Source organism: Oryctolagus cuniculus, chromosome 3 (assembly GCF_964237555.1).
Source record: "Oryctolagus cuniculus chromosome 3, mOryCun1.1, whole genome shotgun sequence".
Taxonomy (NCBI): domain Eukaryota; kingdom Metazoa; phylum Chordata; class Mammalia; order Lagomorpha; family Leporidae; genus Oryctolagus; species Oryctolagus cuniculus.
In genome coordinates, this window is record NC_091434.1 from 95,504,489 (window position 1) to 95,523,329 (window position 18,841).

Genomic DNA, 18,841 nt, shown 5'->3' on the forward strand with positions numbered 1-18,841 from the left:
GAAAACACCTAGGTGTGGAGGGGAGGGGAAATAAAAGCAAAAGGGCCTTGTTAAAACTTTTAAGGGATGCCTGTGGCTATCTGACTTCCTCTCATGCAGGTGGGATTCACAAGGTAAGGAAATTCCCAGGTTGTTATCAACAACTTATCATAAAACATTTCTGGAGGATTTTAAATGTGCCAAGTCTACGTTAACTCTTGAATGAAATATACTTTTTGTTAACTCTCTTTTAACTGAAGATTGTGTAACAATCTTGTAATTTTAAAAATTCACAGTATAAGATTTTTCAGAAGAAATGGGATATGACATATATGAAAATTTATTCTGATTTTTAAAAAGTTTTTATGTGAAAGGCATAGCAACAGAGAGAGAGAGACCCACTATATGCCTTTTTATTTCCTAAATGTCCACAACAGATGGGCCTAGGCTGGGCCACAGCTAGGATCCCAGAACTCCATTTGAGTCTTTCACATGGGTGGCAGGTACAAATGTACATAAGCCATTATCTGTTGCTTCCTTGGGTGCACATTAATAGGATGCTGGATCAGAAGCCAAACCAGGACTTAATATAGTACTGCACTATGGGATACGGTTATCATAGTGCCATTTTAACTGTAGCACCACAATATCCATTCCTCTTGTGATTTTTTTTTTGTTGTTGTTAGATTTGGCCTGTGTTGCTCTGTGAATTCATTGGTTCTATTGCTATTTTTTTATTTTTTTTATTTTTTTATTTATTTATTTTTTTGACAGGCAGAGTGGACAGTGAGAGAGAGAGACAGAGAGAAAGGTCTTCCTTTTGCCGTTGGTTCACCCTCCAATGGCCGCCGCGGCTGGCACGCTGCAGCCGGCGCACTGTGCTGATCCGATGGCAGGAGCCAGGTGCTTCTCCTGGTCTCCCATGGGGTGCAGGGCCCAAGCACTTGGGCCATCCTCCACTGCTCTCCCTGCTACAGCAGAGAGCTGGCCTGGAAGAGGGGCAACCGGGACAGAATCCGGTGCCCCAACCGGGACTAGAACCTGGTGTGCTGGCGCCGCTAGGTGGAGGATTAGCCTATTGAGCCACGGCACCGGCCCCTATTGCTATTTTTTTTTAAAAAAATATTCACTATAAACATTTTGGGAAAAATTTCCAGCTTGTTGGAAAATTTTGTTGGAGGTTCTCTGTGAAATAGCTGATATTTTCTATTGCTGAAACTAGTATTTTCAAAAATACTACTTTAAAAATAAATAGTTTTATGAAACACAAGAATTATAGATTTGCTCATGTGCTAAAAGAGTAGTAAAGGAGATCAGCTCATGTACATTTAGCACCCTTTATTACATTAAAAGTAGGTATTTTCTGAAATTTTTTAAATTTAGACACTTTCTTTCACTGAATTATTTTAGCCCACCTCCGGGGATTTCTTTTGTGGCCAGCTTACCGAATGTTAGACAACTTATATGGTGTAAAATTAAGAGAAAATAATGTGATGGGTCAGGTTTCAGTGGAATATGCATCATCATCCTATTGGGGTGGCAGGGAGTTCATAGGAAAGCACTTCTATCATTACTGTTGAAAGTTCAGTGTAATTAAAGGCTTTCTTTAGACAGGAATGAATTCAGTAGATTAAATTTCTATCTGAATATGAAAGGCATATTCTTTATCTATGTGAAAATTGCTTTTCCTTCCTTTTTCACTCCCTAGTTGATAAACATTTTTAGGCATGTACCTTGGATAAGATTGGATACAAAATAACTGAGAACAAGGCACAAAAACGATACCCAACAATATGCAGATTGTAACTAATCATTGACAGAGGAATGATGTACACATTCACAGTGCTAAGGCAATTGGAAGAAAAAGAGATCACTTCCAACTACAGTTTAAATGGAAAGCTTAAAAAGATTCTAGAAAAAAAATCACAAATCAAATGTAATGTAGAGTGAAAGACAAGAAGAAACTGGCACAGCAAATGTTTTTCCTACTCCTAGTACGGGCTTTAAGCCACGTTAGAAGACTAAAAAATAATTATTCATTTATGTTGACACATTTTCTTCCAAAGTTGAAATTATCAACAAATCCATTTCAAATATGGCTTTGGATTTAATATTTGTGATAATAAACTTTTCTCTAAGGGTATATGTCTTGCTACAAACTAATGGAAATATGAAGATTTATCAGTACGACAAGCTTTTTAATCACTTTTATGTCAATTTACAGAAACATGTGTGTGTTTTATAACATTTAATAATAAGATTATAATGGTGAGAACAAATATTTTGAAATAAGTAAATAGGTCTATGTTGGCACAGGTATGCTCAAAAATATGTTACTGATAGATGTGAATGATTAACTAATTTGATCCTTTTTCTAAAGGAAAAGAAAGGCCTCTTTCTCACTTCTCTTGTTCAACTCACCTGGAAAGCTCAAACTTCTTAACTTCTTCTAAGATTAACAATGGGTTAGAACTGATGTCTATCACCTTTCTCTAGAATATCTGAGGCATTCTCTAGGCTGTGACCCCTGAAGACCTTCTCCCTCAAATACTCAAGCACTTGATTGGCACATATCAATATTTGTATTTTACATTTGATTTATTATTATTCTTGCTGGCTTATTTCCTATCCAGGTTTGCCTGCTAACCAAGCCATTCAGTCTGCAAAATGTTATAGATGTGTCACTGGAGCTTTGAGGGCAGTCATAGTTTATAATGAGAATTTACAAGGCGCAGTTTTGAACTTGAACACACTGTCCTCATGATGGAAGGCAAGTGTGCAAGCAAGACAAGAAAAGCTTGCAAAGCTTCTGCATGGAGCTGATATGTGACCATCTCTGTCCATGTTCTATTGAACAAAGATAAGCCATTAATGATCTAATAGAAAATTTGATACATACAGAAAAAAATCATGTAAATAAGTACTACTTAGAGTAGTACTCTAATGTATTTCTTGAGAGGTTTTCTATGTACTTTCATAATAATTAAGATTATATTACACATATAGGATTGCTTGTTTCCTTTATTTAAACTTTGTTATAAAGTAGTACAAATAATTATAAACATTTTAAAAACTAAACAATATTTTATATAAACATATATGAATTACACTCTTCTTAACTACGTGTACACTAGGGTATATTAAAATTGCTTCTAATTTTCAAATTACATATTGCTGCAATAAACATCATTATATGTGAATCCATAGGTCATAAATCTACAATAACATTAAGCTTAAAGAGCTAGTTTCAACTTGTAAAGTGTTTGAAAGTCATTCTCTTAGGTTGAGCTATGTGAAATTATTGATATTTAACCTTCAGAAAAAGCAGTTTTATGTATTTCAAACTAAATATATCTAAATATATATAGAATTTATATAGAATCTTCTTGTGTCTTAATTTTATCCATTTACTCCCTCTCTATGATTAAATCTGTCTTCTTAAGCATGTATATTACAAATCAGAATCAACCTATATTTTGTTCCTTCTTTGTTTTGTTTAATGACTTGTACTTAACTAAAAATTCTCTTCAATAAAATTTTGTTATATGTAAGCATGATATCACTTTATCTTGGCAGTACTTGAGAGAAGTGAATGATTTTTAAAAATGTAACCAATTTATTGGAAAAAAAATTGGTACTTAAAATATTGATAAAATGCATGTTTAACATTAAGATGCGATGGAATCAGTATTTTCTCTATAGATTCTGAAGGAGGGCTTTCTTTTTTTGATTAATTAATTTATTTAATATTTGTGTAGCACTTCTTGATTTACATAAAATAATACATCATCTCATTTTTCATTGGTTCAAAGCTGTGAGACTTCCTACATTCAGAGAATCAGAGTTCCAAAATAAGGGGACACCTCAGATATTCTTTAGTTGAATAGCTTCATTTCACACTCAAGTGACTTGAACCTTAAAACATTAACACTATTTACCCTTATGATTATCAGAAGATTAAATTTGTTGATGAATCCATAGCTGATTTCCATAGCTAATCCCAGTAATGGTTCATGCTAGAAAAATGGAAGTTTGGGTAAGGTTGCACGATAAAACACAGAATGCTAGTTAAATTGAATTTCAGATAAATAATCAATTTTTTTAGTATTATATACTTTCCATACAATATTTCAGATATACTTAAAAAACTATATTTGACTCTCTTAAATTAAAAGCTAACTAGGTGGACCACAGCCTGAATCTAGCAAATTTATGAACTGATATTTTTGATGGAAAGTAAACCATACTTAATCAAGACAATAAAATGCTGTTTCTGTTTCAAAGTTTGAGGTAAAAATGCTTGGAGGATCTGGGGCTGTGGTGTAGTAGTTAAAGCCACCACTGCAGCCCTGGCATCCCATATGGAATCTCTGTCTCTTCCTCTCTCTGTGTAACTTTGACTAGCTCTTTATGGGTAACTTTCAAATAAATAAACAAGTCTTTTTAAAAATAATGCTTGGAAATCTGGCATTCAGTCCATTAGATGAACCAGCTTTAAAAAATAACAGTTCATCTAGAGAAAAAGAAATATCGTTAATTTTGAGATATAAAACAACAATTAGATACATTATTTTACTCACACACCTGAACTTACCTAGTCAGAAATGCCCTAAAAAAAGAAGACACAAAAGTGTTAATCCTGCCCATTGATAGCTATGATGAAATTGTGACTGGAAATTATAATTTAATCAGTGCTTGTTATGTCCTAGTCATGAAATCATTTTAAAAAACAGTATTATTCTAATTTCAGAGATGAGAACACAGAGCTGCCTAAAAATGAAATAGATTACTATTTATTTCACTGAGGGGTAGAATCATATTTCCAAATGCAATGTGTCTGGATTCAAAAGCTTATGGCTTTCTACCGTGAAATATTATTTGATAAGAATGGAATCAGAACACCCTATAGTTTGCTTTCTCAACATTTATACACTCAGCCTTCCATAGTCCCAATCTCTGATGTCTTCTCTGCCTACAAAATACTGGTTTTATTCATTTGTCCATCCATCAGGAAAGGCCTTTCCTTATCTTCACTCCAAGCTGAGTATTCTGACAGTTTAAATCAATCCTAGCAACCATTCCCGTCCCAGTGATTGGATTAGGGCAGTGGTTTGCCAAATGGAGTACGTATTAAAATCATCCAGAGTGCTTATTAAAGCATGGATTGTTTGACCCCAGTCCCAGACTTTCTGATTAAGTAGTTCTTATGTGAGACTGCAGATCCTGCATTCCTCCTAAGTTCCTAGAACCTCCAAAACCTCACTTAGAGCACCACTGTTTTAGGGGGGGTTCTGTGACCCGTTGTGACCAGTGAGATGAGAGAAGGCTTCTGGGAAACATGTCTTCCCTCTAAAGACAATAGATTTTCTTATTCTTTGAAATCATTTATGCCATCCTGGCTGGTACTTGCAACCAAAATCACTCTACTTGATACAAGAGAATTAGAAATTATTATCCTAGATATTGTTCATAAATTTTAGTTGCTGTTGATAAGATAATGGCATATAAGTTAGCAGATTCTGCTGTGTTAGCATTTATGGTTGCAAGGTATAATTTTATGTATTTTGTTATGGGTAGCCATTACATTAAAAGACAATCATAAATGTGCCTATTAAAGATAACAGTAGAGGGACTGGTGCTGGGCTAAGCCTCCTGGGCATACTGGGCTAAGCTTCCACCTGCAGAGCCAGCATCCCATACAGGCACCAGCTCTAGTCCTGGCTGCTCCTCTGTCGATCCGGCTCTCTGCTGTGGCAGAGGAAAACAGTAGAAGATGGCCCAAGTTCTTGAGCCCCTGCACCTATCTAGCAGACCCAGAAGAAGCTCCTTACTCCTGGCTCCTGGCTTTGGGATTGGCTCAGATCTGGCCTTGTGGTTGTTTGGGGAGTGAGCCAGAAGATGCAAGACCTTTCTCTTTGTCTCTCCCTCTCTCTCTGTAACTCTACCCCTCAAATAAATTTAAAAAAATAATTTAAAAAAGATAATGGTAGAAATAGCCAATACAAATAAAATACATCACTCTGTCACAATAAAATTTCTACTAGTAGATTGTGTAGTACATTGGACCTCCAGTTTGTTTTGTGGGCATACATATTTTTAGTAGCTAAATATTCATGAATTAATTGAAATATTTGAAAGAAGGATTAAGGAAATCTGAACTCCTATTAGAATGCACGATGTCAAATGTTAATAGTTCCTCAAGTTGCTGTGCAGAAAGTGTTGACACACACTACACTTTCTGACCCCACTAACTAAAGGGTCAAGGTTTGTTTGTTAGCTACAAAGCCACAGATTTTCTTCTCAATGACTAACAATTTCATATAAAAGAATCTGTTCTTGACCTATGCTAAGCTGATATAGTGGAATTTTTTTTGTTTTATACAATTCAACTTACAAAATGAACTCAACTTAGAATAACCTTTAACAGAGAAGACATGCCATCCTTTAAGACTACTTGTCTTATGATTACTTCCTGACCAATTGAGGTTACCTCTATCATCTTAGTAACCAAACTATTAGTTCTCTGATAGTATATTTTTTCTTCTCTCCTTTATTCTTTTGGCTATCTGCATTTTATACCTTCTCTAGTAGGTTCTCAAACCAAGTTCGTAAACCCAGGTCTTTGTCAGTAGAACTTATGTTAAGACTCTCCCATCTTTCATCTAAAAGACAAAATGGTATGTCATTTTTGAATAGTTTAAACAACTTTTATTTAAATATCTTTATGTTATTAAAATGACCAGGCTTCTTTCCATCCCTAACTTCTTCATTCCTTATTTTCTTTCTCTATTTTTTGTTTTCCATCATTTCTTCCTTATTGATTTGGTAATTCATATATGACAGGCACTATTTAAATATTTTTGAAATGTTAACTCAGTTAATACTTATAACAAGCCTATGAGGTAATACTATTATCTACATCTTACAAATGAGGAAAGTGTTAAACAGATACATGAAGTGATTAGTCTAAACTTTTACAATTAGAAAATGATAGAGGTAAGATTTGAACCCAAACAGATAAGGTCTTATCAATCTTGAATAAACAGCAACTAGAAGTCCTCAAACAAATCAGTATGGTCAAGACAACAATTTACTGATAATATTTAGATAGCAATTTATTGACTAACATTAGCATAAAAGCCAAAATTCGACCTGAATCTAATCTATTCTTGAAAAAGTTTTGAATCTTGTATATTTTTTAAAGTTTGATTTATTTACTTGAAAGGTAGAGTTTCTCCTTTTTTTAAAGATTTATTTTATCATTTATTTGAAAGTCAAAGTTACACACAGAGAGAAGGAGAGGCAGAGAGAGAGAGAGAGAGAGAGAGAGAGAGAGAAAGGTCTTCCATCTGCTGGTTCACTTCCCAGATGACCGCAATGGCCAGAGCTGTGCTGATCCGAAGGCAGGAGCCAGGAGCTTCTTCCAGGTCTCCCATGTGGGTGCAGAGGCCCAAGGACTTGGGCCATCTTCTACTGCTTTCCCAGGTCATAGCAGAGAGCTGGATCAGAAGTGAAGCAACCAGGACTATAACCGGCATGCGTATGGGATGCCGGCACTGCAGGCGGTGGCTTTACCTGCTGTGCCACAGCCCTGGCCCCGAAAGGTAGAGTTTCATAAAAAGGGAAAGACAGAGAGAGAGAGAGAGAAATTTTCCATCCACTATTTCACTTCCCAAATGACCACAGTGGCTGGTACTGTGCCTTGTTGAAGCCAGGAGTGAGGAGCCAGGAGCTTCATCTGGGTCTCCCAAATGGGTGGCAGGGGCCCAAGAACATGGACCATCTTCTACTGCTTTCCCAGGCACATTAGTGGGGAGCTGGACCAAAAGTAGAGCATTCAGGAATTGAATCAGAGGCTAAATGGGATTCTGGCATCACAGGCAACAGCTCAACACACTGCACCACAACACCAGCTGCATGAATCTTATATTTTTAAATGAGAAAATAATTTATTCTTATTCCATCACAAATTCTTATGCAATTCTCCAAATTATCACTAACATATACACATGTACATATATAACATCTGCCAAGAATTTCTAAAGGAAATGCAGCATGAAAACATCAATTACATAGCTATTGTGACATTTAATAAAGTTGTAACTGGGTCTCTTTGTGCATAACAATACTTCACAACATTCTATATGAGTTATTTTTCTTCTACATGGAAACAAAGCATGAAAAAATGAATGTGTTAAGACTACATAATAAGTTCAAATAAGTTAGCAAAATAAAGCAAGCAATAATGCAATTAGCATTGGAATTTCCTGGATGAAATTGCCTGAGAGGCATTCAATGGCAGAAGAAAAAGTATGCCAATTGTTAATACACAGGAAAAATGATAATGTAGCCTGAGATATTATGTACTTAATAAGAAAAACATAAGATGAGATTCTATTAGGACAATACCTGAAATACAAGTATGACTACTGAATATTTAACATTTTTCATTCACTGGTTTTTGACGTGATTCCTTTTAAAATACTGATATTATTTGTTGTCTTTTGTATTCCCAAAGGACAAATAATTTGATCAAAGTAAATTTGTAAATTGAAAGATAATAACTTATTGTAGTCATTAAACTAATGTTAAATCAAGTGAAAGAATAGAAGTTGTATGGCAGATTGAATTGATTGTATCAAAAGTCCAAATGTTGGTCCAAATGTTGAGTAATACTTCTTGAACAGTTTGGCTCAACTGAGATTTGTAAAGTTTGTGTGAAATGCAATGAAGAATGATGTACTAGACAGTCCTTTATTTAAAGAGCAACTGTGCTGACATATCTCTGAATTGATTTCTAGGTGCAAGGATGAATTTTGCTGACACCCCCAAGTTCCCTTAGTTGAAATCGTTTTTGTCCATCCATGTAGTTATTCTCTAAGGACAGTGAAGCAATTTGGAAATCATAGAAATTGCCTATGACCTCAGTATTAAGAATTTATGTTCTTCAGTGTTATTCTTGTGATGAAATGTAGGCATTTAATGTGGTTTATATGATTAACAAGCACTGAGTAAATACAATATGTTACAGGAGTTATTCAATTTAAACATAGCAATTCTATGAAGTACATATATTTTCTTAGTTTTACAAGTGATAAAACTGAGAATCAAAGAGTTTAAGCCCAAGGTCACATAAACAACAGGTGGATCATCAGGCTGATTTTCCATATCTGACTTCAAGGAATTCCACATGTTTTTTCAAGTCCAGTAAGCAAGCAGGGGAAATTCTGGAATCACTCTTTAGGCATCCAATTAGTTTCCTTTAATTCAACCAGATGATATCTGAGAGAGGAAAAAACAGGTGTAGCCTTAGAGGATGTGCCCTTATCTGTTTGTACTACACAGGTGTGACCACAAAGTAAACCAGAATGAAAACAAAATTTTTAAATATATGATAATGTGTATTAATCAAAGTTCTCCAGAGAAATAGAACTAATAGGATAAAAGATATGGATACATAGAAGGATAAATATTTCAGTAATTATCTTACGTGATTATTGAAGTAGAGAAGTTCCAAAATGGGTTATCTGCCAACTGGAGAAACATTAAAACTGGAGATGCAATTCCACCTGAATCTAAAAGCCTGAGAAACAAGAGAGCTTCTGTAATTCTGAGTCCAAGGTGAAAGGCTTGAGAACTAAGAGGCCACTGATGGTCAGTCCTGGAATCTGAAGGCTCAAGAACCTGGAGGTCCAATGTCCAAGGGCAGGAAAAATAGATATACTAGATTAGGAAGAGACAAAATTTGGCCATTTACCTTTTTGTTCTATTTATAGCCTTAAGAGATCCACATTGGTGAGTGTAGATTTTCTTTACTCAGTGTGCTTATTCAAATATTAATATGTTCTGGAAACATCCTCACAGAAACGTAAATATCAGCTATCTGGGTATCCCTTAGCTCAGTCAAGACGATACCTAAAATTAATCACGTTGTGGTAAGACAGGAAACATTGGGAATTAAAACTCTGTGTGTGTGTATAACAATAAAAATTTATGGAATGATAGGATTACCCTACAATTAAAATTCCTATGCCTTTCATTAGCTGCTTTGCTGCTTCTTGGTCCTTTCCTAACATTCTAACAATACAATATATGCAGTACTGAATTGAACATGTATAATCTGCCATTGTGGCATAGTGGGTTAAAGAGCTGCTTACAATGCTAGCACCTCATATTAGAGCACTGTTTTTAATCCAGCAGTCAGCTTCAGATCAGCTTCCTGCTAATGTGCCTGGGAAATCAGCAAAAGATGGCCCAAGTACTTTGCTCCCTGCCACCTATGTGGGAGACCCAGCTGGAGTTCCTGGCCATTGGCTTCAGCCTGGACCATCCCTGGCTACTGTAGCCATTTTGGAAGTGAAAGAGTGGGTAGAAGTACATTCTCTCTCTCTCTCTCTCTCTCTCTCTCTCATCTATTTCAAATAAATAAAATAATTTTTAAAAAAAGATTTTAAAATACCATGGATTCAAATGTGATTTTTAATTCATGAATTTATTCAACAGTCAGAGAGAAACAAAGGCAGACACAGACAAACAGAGAGATCTCCAATCCACTGGTTCACTCCCCAAATACCTAGAATGTCCAGTACTGTAACAACCAAAATAAGGAGCTGAGCATTCACCACAGGTCTCCTTTCACATGAGTATCAGAGACCCACTCCTTGAGACAGCACCTGCTGTCTCCCAGGGTTTATATAGGCAAGGAGCTGTGATTGGGGTCCCAATTTGTGTATGAAGTTCAAGTACTCTGATATCAGATATGGGCATCTTAACCAATCTTAACTGTTATGCAAAATGCTAACACTTCAATGTGATTTTAAATTTTACCTGGAACAGATCAAATACTATTTGAAGACTGAATTTCTCAATTTCAGCATAAAGGCTAATGTGAAGAATGATGCTATTATTTAATTTTGCCCATGCTTACATGTAGTTGAAGAACAAGGCTAGCTTTCCAGTCTCCAATCTGTCAACCCAGTTGCCTTTCGAGGGAGGAGGGACTGTTTAATATATTGCAGACTAAATACACAAATTATATGATAAATGGTCATGGAAACATTACACAGCAGAGCCCATAAGTTTCCCTTTTAAACTGCATTTCTTCAAATGAGCAATGACTGCTAATCCAACAAAAATCTGCTTTTCTGATGCCTGCTCACACCATTGCTATTCAATATAGTCCTGAGAGTTTTAGCCAGAGCCATTAGGCAAGAGAAGAAATCAAAGGAAACATATTGGAAAGGAGGAAGTCAAATTATCCCTATTTGCAGATGACATGATTCTAGATATACAGGAAACAGAAGACTCCACAAAGAGACTATGGAACTCACAAAATAGTTTTGGAAAACCTGCAGGATATAAAATTAACACACAAAATATCAATAGTTTTGTATACACTGACAATGTGATGGCTGAGAAAGGAGTTCAAAGATCAATCCCATTCACAATAGCTCCAAAAAAGTCAAACACTTTGGAATAAATTTAACCAAGGAAATAAAAAAAAATCTCTATGATGAAAATTATAAAATATTAAAGAAAGAAATAGAAGAAAACACAAAAAAACAGAAAAACTTTCTATGTTTGTGGGTTGGAAGAATCAATATCATCAAAATGTTCATATTACCAAAAACAATTTACAGATTCAATGCAATCCCAATCAAAATACCAAGGATATTCTTCTCAAACACAGAAAAAATGATGCAAAAATTAATATGGAAACAGAAGAGACTCCAAATAGCTTAAGAAATTTTATACAACAAAAAACAAAGCTCCAAGAGCTGGAGCTGTGGCATAGCTGGTACACCCTCTGCCTATGGTGCCAGCATCCCATATGGGTACTGGTTTGTGTCCAGCTGCTCCACTTCTGATCCAGCTCTCTGCTCTGTCCTGGGAAAGCAGTAGAAGATGGCCCAAGAACTTTGGGCCCCTGCACCCAGTCCTCTTGGCTCCTGGCTTTGGTTTGGCAAAGCTCTAGCCTTTGTGATCATCTAGGGAGTGAAACAGTAGGTAGTAGACCTCTCTCTTTCTGCCTCTGCCTCTATGTAACTCTGCCTTTCAAATAAATAAACCTTTTAAAACAAACAAACAAAAAAGCTGGAGGCATCACAATACCATATTTCGAGACATACTACAGTGCATTTATAATCCAGTCTGTTAATGGCAGGAAGTAGATGTGTACACCAGTGGAACAGAATAGAAACTCCAGAAATCAATCCACACATCAACAGCAAATTTATCTTTGAAAAAGGAGTTAAAATCACTCCATGGAGCAAAGACAGTCTCTTCAGCAAATGGTGCTGGGAAAACTTGATCTCCATGTGCAGAAATCTGAAAGAATATCCAGACCTTAAAAAAAATCCACTTAAAATGGATCAAAGACCTAAACCTATGACCTGATACCTTCAAATTACTAGAGCAAATTGAGTAATCTGTGAAAGACATTGGAATATTTAAAGACTTCTTGGAAAAGACCCCAGAAACACAGGCAATCAAATTTGGAGTTACATCAAATTGAGAAGCTTCTGCACCATAAAAGAAACATTCAGCAAAGTGGAGAGACAACCAACAGAATGGAAGAAAATATTTGCAAACTATGAAACTGATAAACCATTTATATCCAGAATCTATTAGGAGCTCACGAAACTCAACAACAACAAAAAACAGTCTAGTTAAGAAATGGGCAAAGGACTTGAACAGGCATTTTTCAAGAGAGGAAATTCAACTGGACAAGAGACACGAAAATTGCTCAGGATAACTAGTCATCAGGAAACTGCAAATCAAAACCACAAGGAAGTTTCATTCATCCCAGTTAGAATGGCTCTCCTACACAAATCAACAAACAACAAATGATGGGGAGGATGTGGGGAGAAAGCTACCCTAATCCACTGTTGGTGGGAATGTAAACTGGAGCAGCCACTGTGAAAGACAGTACCTCACAAATCTGAATATAGACAACATATGATCCACCCATCCCACTCTTGGGAATTTACCCAAACCAAAAGAAATCAGCATATGAAAGAGTTATATGTATACTCATGTTCATTGCAACACAATTCACAATAGCTAAGGTATTGAATCAACCCAGATATCCAGATATTCTGGATACAGAATTTATGATATATATATATATATATATATATACACACACACACACACTACGGAGTACTACTCATCTGTAAAAAAAATGAATTCCTGTCTTTTTCAACAAGATGGCTGCAACTGGAAACCATTATACTTAGTGAAAAAAGACAGATACCATATGTTTTCTCTGATGTGTGGTAACTAACAGAATACCTAAAATGCAATGTATTGGAGTGAAAATGACATTTTGAGATTTGATGATTGCATACAGCCCTTGTCTCTTCTGTTGATGAATAGTGTTTTTTCTTCATACTATCATTGAACTCTTTCTTAGTGTTGGGTTAATCTTATGAGTATAAAGTAAACTGAAAATAGATCTTCATAAAAAACTAAGAATGGTAATAGGAGAGGGAGGAATTAGATGGGAGTGTGGATAGCAGAAAAGGTAGGGTGGAAAGCATTACTATGTTCCTAAATCTGTATATATGAAATTTGTATACCTTAAATAAAATTTTAAAAAAAGTTTAAAATAGTTTTAAAAATTCCCCTTTTCTGCTGTGCCAACAGAAATTTCATGCACAAGCCACCTAACTTGGACACTATTTCATGTTTTTTAAAACTATCATTCTATACTTAATTTATCCCATAGGATGCCTCTAATCTCTGTAAAAAGTATTTTATTAGCAACGAAGGATGGTCCAGGTCATTGGGCCCCTACACCCATGTGGGAGACCCAGATGAAGTTCCTGGCTCCTGGCTTTGGCTTGCCACAGCCAGGGCTGTTGCACCATTTGAGGAGTGAACCAACAGCTGGAAGATCTCCCTCTCTCTCTCTCTCTTTATCTCCCACTCTCTCTCTCTCTCTCTCTCTCTCTGTGACTCTACATTTTAAATAAAATAAATCTTAAGATAAAACCACTTCATTGGTTTCAATGGGTTAATTTATTAAAATTATATTTGGCCAAAAGAGGGGAAAATTTTGTCAAATTTCTAATAAGATCATGCCTACGATAAATGCACATTCACACTCAGCTTTTTGCAGGAAGCACCGTCTGTGGAGCCTAGAACATGTGGAGATGCAGCATACAAACTGTGTGCCCTCTAGGAACTGGTGTTCACTTGGTTTACTGATGGCATTTTATTGTATTGATCAGAGAACACGATTTAGCTGCTTTTCCCTCTGGTACTTTCCAGATTGTGATAAACTGTATTTTTCTTCTGATTTCTTGTGTTTTCATCCATCATTTCTCACTTCTCAGGCAGGCATAACACTTCTTTGGTTTGATATCATGCCCATGCTTTTTAGTTTAGATGTATTACCCTGGGCAAGGAATGTTTCATCTTTTTAATGATATTCCTTATCTTCATTAGACTGAAAGCTCACAGTCCTAAATGTTCTGCTGTTTTTTACTGGAATGGCCGTGTGTTCTAATGAAGAGCCTCAGAGAATCATTGCAAAGAGATTCTGTCTATTGCTGCCATTTATTACAACAAATTGATCTCATCCAGTTTGTTATTGGTGTTGGTGGAAATTTAATTTATCGCATTTCTCAGTTAAAGAGGTTCCAGAGACTTACCATACTTTTTCATAGGAGTTATCTCAATGTTTTGCCTATAAAAACATCAAAGAGTCTTTTGATTAAGAAGGAAAAATCCCTATGGGTTTTATACTATATCCATTGGATCATGTCAGCACTCTCCATTTCAAGCTCTTTGTCAGAAACAGTAGATTTTTAGATTCTGAAACCTTGAGTGTCATTCTCTCCCTTCCTCATCAGTTAAATTCTTTCCTTATTTATCCTTTTATTCTTTCTTGCTCCCTAGCACCTCTTTGCTACATGGTAGAGCCTAAGCAGGTGTCAGTGAAGTTTCTTTTAAACATCCTATATTTTATATGTCATGATGAGCTTATTTTACACTGCAGAAAATGTTTTTAAGAGGCAGTCAGCGAGCATTTCTGAAATCATTATAGGCACCTGGGATGCCATTTGTCTTAGGAGCTCTGGAGAGGATTTTCTGCATAACTCATGTAGTATCCTCTACAGACTTAGGATAACTCTGGGCATCATTCACTTGCTAATTAGTTACAGAGCAGATATTAAGCCTTTGCTCCAAGAGAAGTCTAATTTAAACGTAGTTTTTCCCATTTGGTTTTAGGAGGCAATGGAAGACAGGTGACCAAGGACCTCTTGATCATACTTAAATAATTATGTGGCACCAAACTTTCACAAAATTACACTCTTCTAAATAATGTTGACTTTATTTGAATGCCTCCTCATCAAGTTATCATTTCATTTCATTTATTTTTGTCTATTTCTTATTTTTTTTCTGCCTCCCCTCCAAGATTCTCATGGTTTGGTAAGTATCAACACTTTTACAATAAAGTTAGGATGGACTGGATAGATCAACACTATCCTCACTGACAAAAAAAAGTTACATTTTAAGGAGACAAGGGAAATATTTTATGCAATTGCATGTACAATTTACAAAGGCAAAGGATTTGTTAGAACTACCTTCTCAGCATTGAGTTGTTATTTACCAAAATGTGTCAGTGTGGGGCTGACACTGTGGTGCAGCAGGTTAAGCCACTGCCTGTGATGCCAGCATCCCTTAAGAACACCTCTTGGGGCCGGCGCCGTGGCTCACTAGGCTAATCCTCAGCCTTGTGGCGCCAGCACACCGGGTTCTAGTCCAGTCGGGGCGCCGGATTCTGTCCTGGTTGCCCCTCTTCCAGGCCAGCTCTCTGCTGTGGCCAGGGAGTGCAGTGGAGGATGCCCCAAGTACTTGGGCCCTGTACCCCATGGGAGACCAGGAGAAGTACCTAGCTCATGCCATCAGATCAGCGCGGTGCGCTGGCCACAGCGCGCCGGCCGCAGTGGCCATTGGAGGGTGAACCAATGGCAAAGGAAGACCTTTCTCTCTGTCTCTCTCTCTCTGTCCACTCTGCCTGTCAAAAAAAAAAAAAAAAAAAAAAAGAACACCTCTTGGAGTCTCAATAGCTCCACTTCTAATCCAGATCCCTGCTAATGCACCTGGGAAAGCAGAAGGGCTGGGCCCCTGTCACCCTTGGGGAATGTAGATAAAACTATTTCCTGGCTTGAGGCAGGCCCAGCCCTGACCATTGCAGCCATTTGTGGAGTGAATCAGTAGATGAAAGATCTCTCTCTATGTCTCTCCCTCATCTCTATAACTCTGCTGTTCAAATAAATTAGATCAATCATTAAAAAAAAAAAAAAAAAAAAAAAAAAAAAAAACCAGAGATGTCAGTGTGAATTTTAGTGTTTTGGCCTAGTGTTCTCTCATAGAAGGTAAAATGTTTTCAAAAGATCATAATGCTAATAATGCTTTAATATCAATATTAAGCTATAATTTAGGATCTAATAGGCAATAGGTAGCCAGTGACTTAATAGAAAGTAATGAAAGTAATTAGCTTTTTTGCCTTTCTTCCAAGAGAAACTTGCAGGTTTTTAACTATGCCTTTTTCATTTACACATAAATTAAAGAATATAATGGGAGTTTCCAGAAAACAAAAAGTTGGCTATCCCCAGGAAATTAATCTGGGGAAAAATGGCAAAAATTTATTGACTTATTTAACATGACTCTTTGCTTCAGAAGAATATTAACCTCTTTGATGTACAGGACTTTTTTTTTTCTCCCTAGGAGTTGAGGAAAGGGAAATGAAATGCCATTAATTCAATGGAAATAAATTTGTTCTGTGAATTGTGTTTTGTAGCTCAAAAGTACAGGTCATTAAGTTGAGCACATTCCATTTTTAATCTAAGACTTTTCACAAAAATATAAATATATATTATTTATAATTACCAACCAATTCTTGGATGTGATAAAACGTTACCAAGGATCCTATCACAAGAACTGAATATTGAAAAAAATTTTGTGGTAATCAAGCAAAGGGATTGGTTACAGTCCCAACCTCCCATTTCTAAGAATTCTGAAAGCACATAGTTAGGAGGGAAACATTGCAAAAAGGAGGTTTCCATTCATGATTATGGAACAGCCCTGAAATGAGAGGGAGCCTGTGCAGAAGTGGGAGTTATTAGTAGGGAAGATGGAGGGCAAACAGAAGGGATGTAGAAAAGCTATGTTCGTTCCATTCTCAGTAATCACTGTGGTGATTACCATGGGTCCAGTTCATTTAACAAAAGTAACAAAATGGTGTGGAAATTGTCAGTGATGTGTTGGAGGTGGAGAAAAGGAAGAGATACTGCTGTGAGAAATTTTTGCTGCCCCTCAGGACTAAGAGTACTTAATCCACCCCCTGAAGCTCTTACAGCCATTTGTTTCCAAGGTTTGGACAACAGAGATTTCAATTTGGATTAAAGAAACCCAAACCAGCTGTCAGTCCTAGTTAACCTAGACTAGTGGTTCTCAGCTCTCTATGCATAATTGAATCACTTGGAAAGATTTTAAAAATATGAATGCCTGGACCTTACTTGCAAATATTCTGATTTAATTGGATTGGAGTGAAGCCCAAGTGTTGGTATTTTTTAAAAGCTTTCCAAGTCACAGAGGACTGGTTGTTGTGATGGCAGAGTAACAGACTAAGCCTCCTGCCAATAACAATTATTAAAGCTGGACAAAATATAAAAGCCAAGTGGTTGAAGGCAACTGAAGTAGCAAGGCATAAACTAGAAAGGATATTATCCATGAAGGAGGGGAAACATATTTAGTAAGTTCCATGGATACCAAACTTCTTCCCTGTGGACAGCCTTCAGATCCTCAGGATGCAGGTGGATCCTGCCACAAGCATGGGTCTTTGTGGACTGAGGAAACAGAGATCAGAGTGGGAGTTTGCAAGGGAAGCTAAAAATTGGGCATAAAAATGCCAAAGGAAGCCACAGAGAATGTGGCTGACATCACATGAAATTCCTTTTGGATAGTTAGCTGATTTACAAACTGCACATGCTCAGGGTTATACACCATAGAAAACAGGAGAAAGCAATAGCTTAAGAAATGAAAAGTTGGGCAAAGCCCAGTAGCTGCCATTGTAGGAAGAGAGAATTTGGAATTCATGTTCAAACAAATTAGAGAGGCTTTGTAAAAATGTTCAGCTTTTTTTTTTTTTTTCAAATCTCAGAAGCATGATGCTTTAGGAAAATGAAAAAAAAAATCAAGTGGACCGAAGCTTAAAGTCCACAGGTCTAAGTGATATGCTGCCACTATTTATTCCTGAAAAGGAAAATTTGTATTTGGAAGAAATAAAACTTTTGAGTATATGCTCTATATATTTTTACCCACAAGATCTAGAATGCAATCAAAATGAAGGTAACATTTTTGATTCTGGTCAAGTTGGAGTAAAATAGAATGGAATATATGCTATCCTCTGAAACAACAAACTATCAGTGCAATATCTAAGAAGCTAAGGTACCCAAGGCATTGCATATCAGTTAAAGAAAGACAACATTTCCTGAGAGATGGAGGAAATGAACCAGCACACTTCCTACAAAAAGTTTTGGAGACAAGAAATAGGAAAGATAGACTTAAGCAACATGAATTGACCTACTTGGTTTGGGGAGAATTCACTGTGATTGAGGGAAACAACAGTAGCCAAAGCTCACAGAGAAAAACATCAGTTAGGCAAGAGATGCAAAGGGACAACTCCACAGATTTTCTGATGGTCTCCCAGAATACGCAGCAGAGAACTGATCAGTGTAGGTGTCTGGGAATACTACTTGAAGTAACGAAGAGAAACATGGATTAGAAGGAACAGTATTTAAAGATCTCCCAAGGCAAGGAGAGTTCGTTATTTTCAGCAGACACAGTC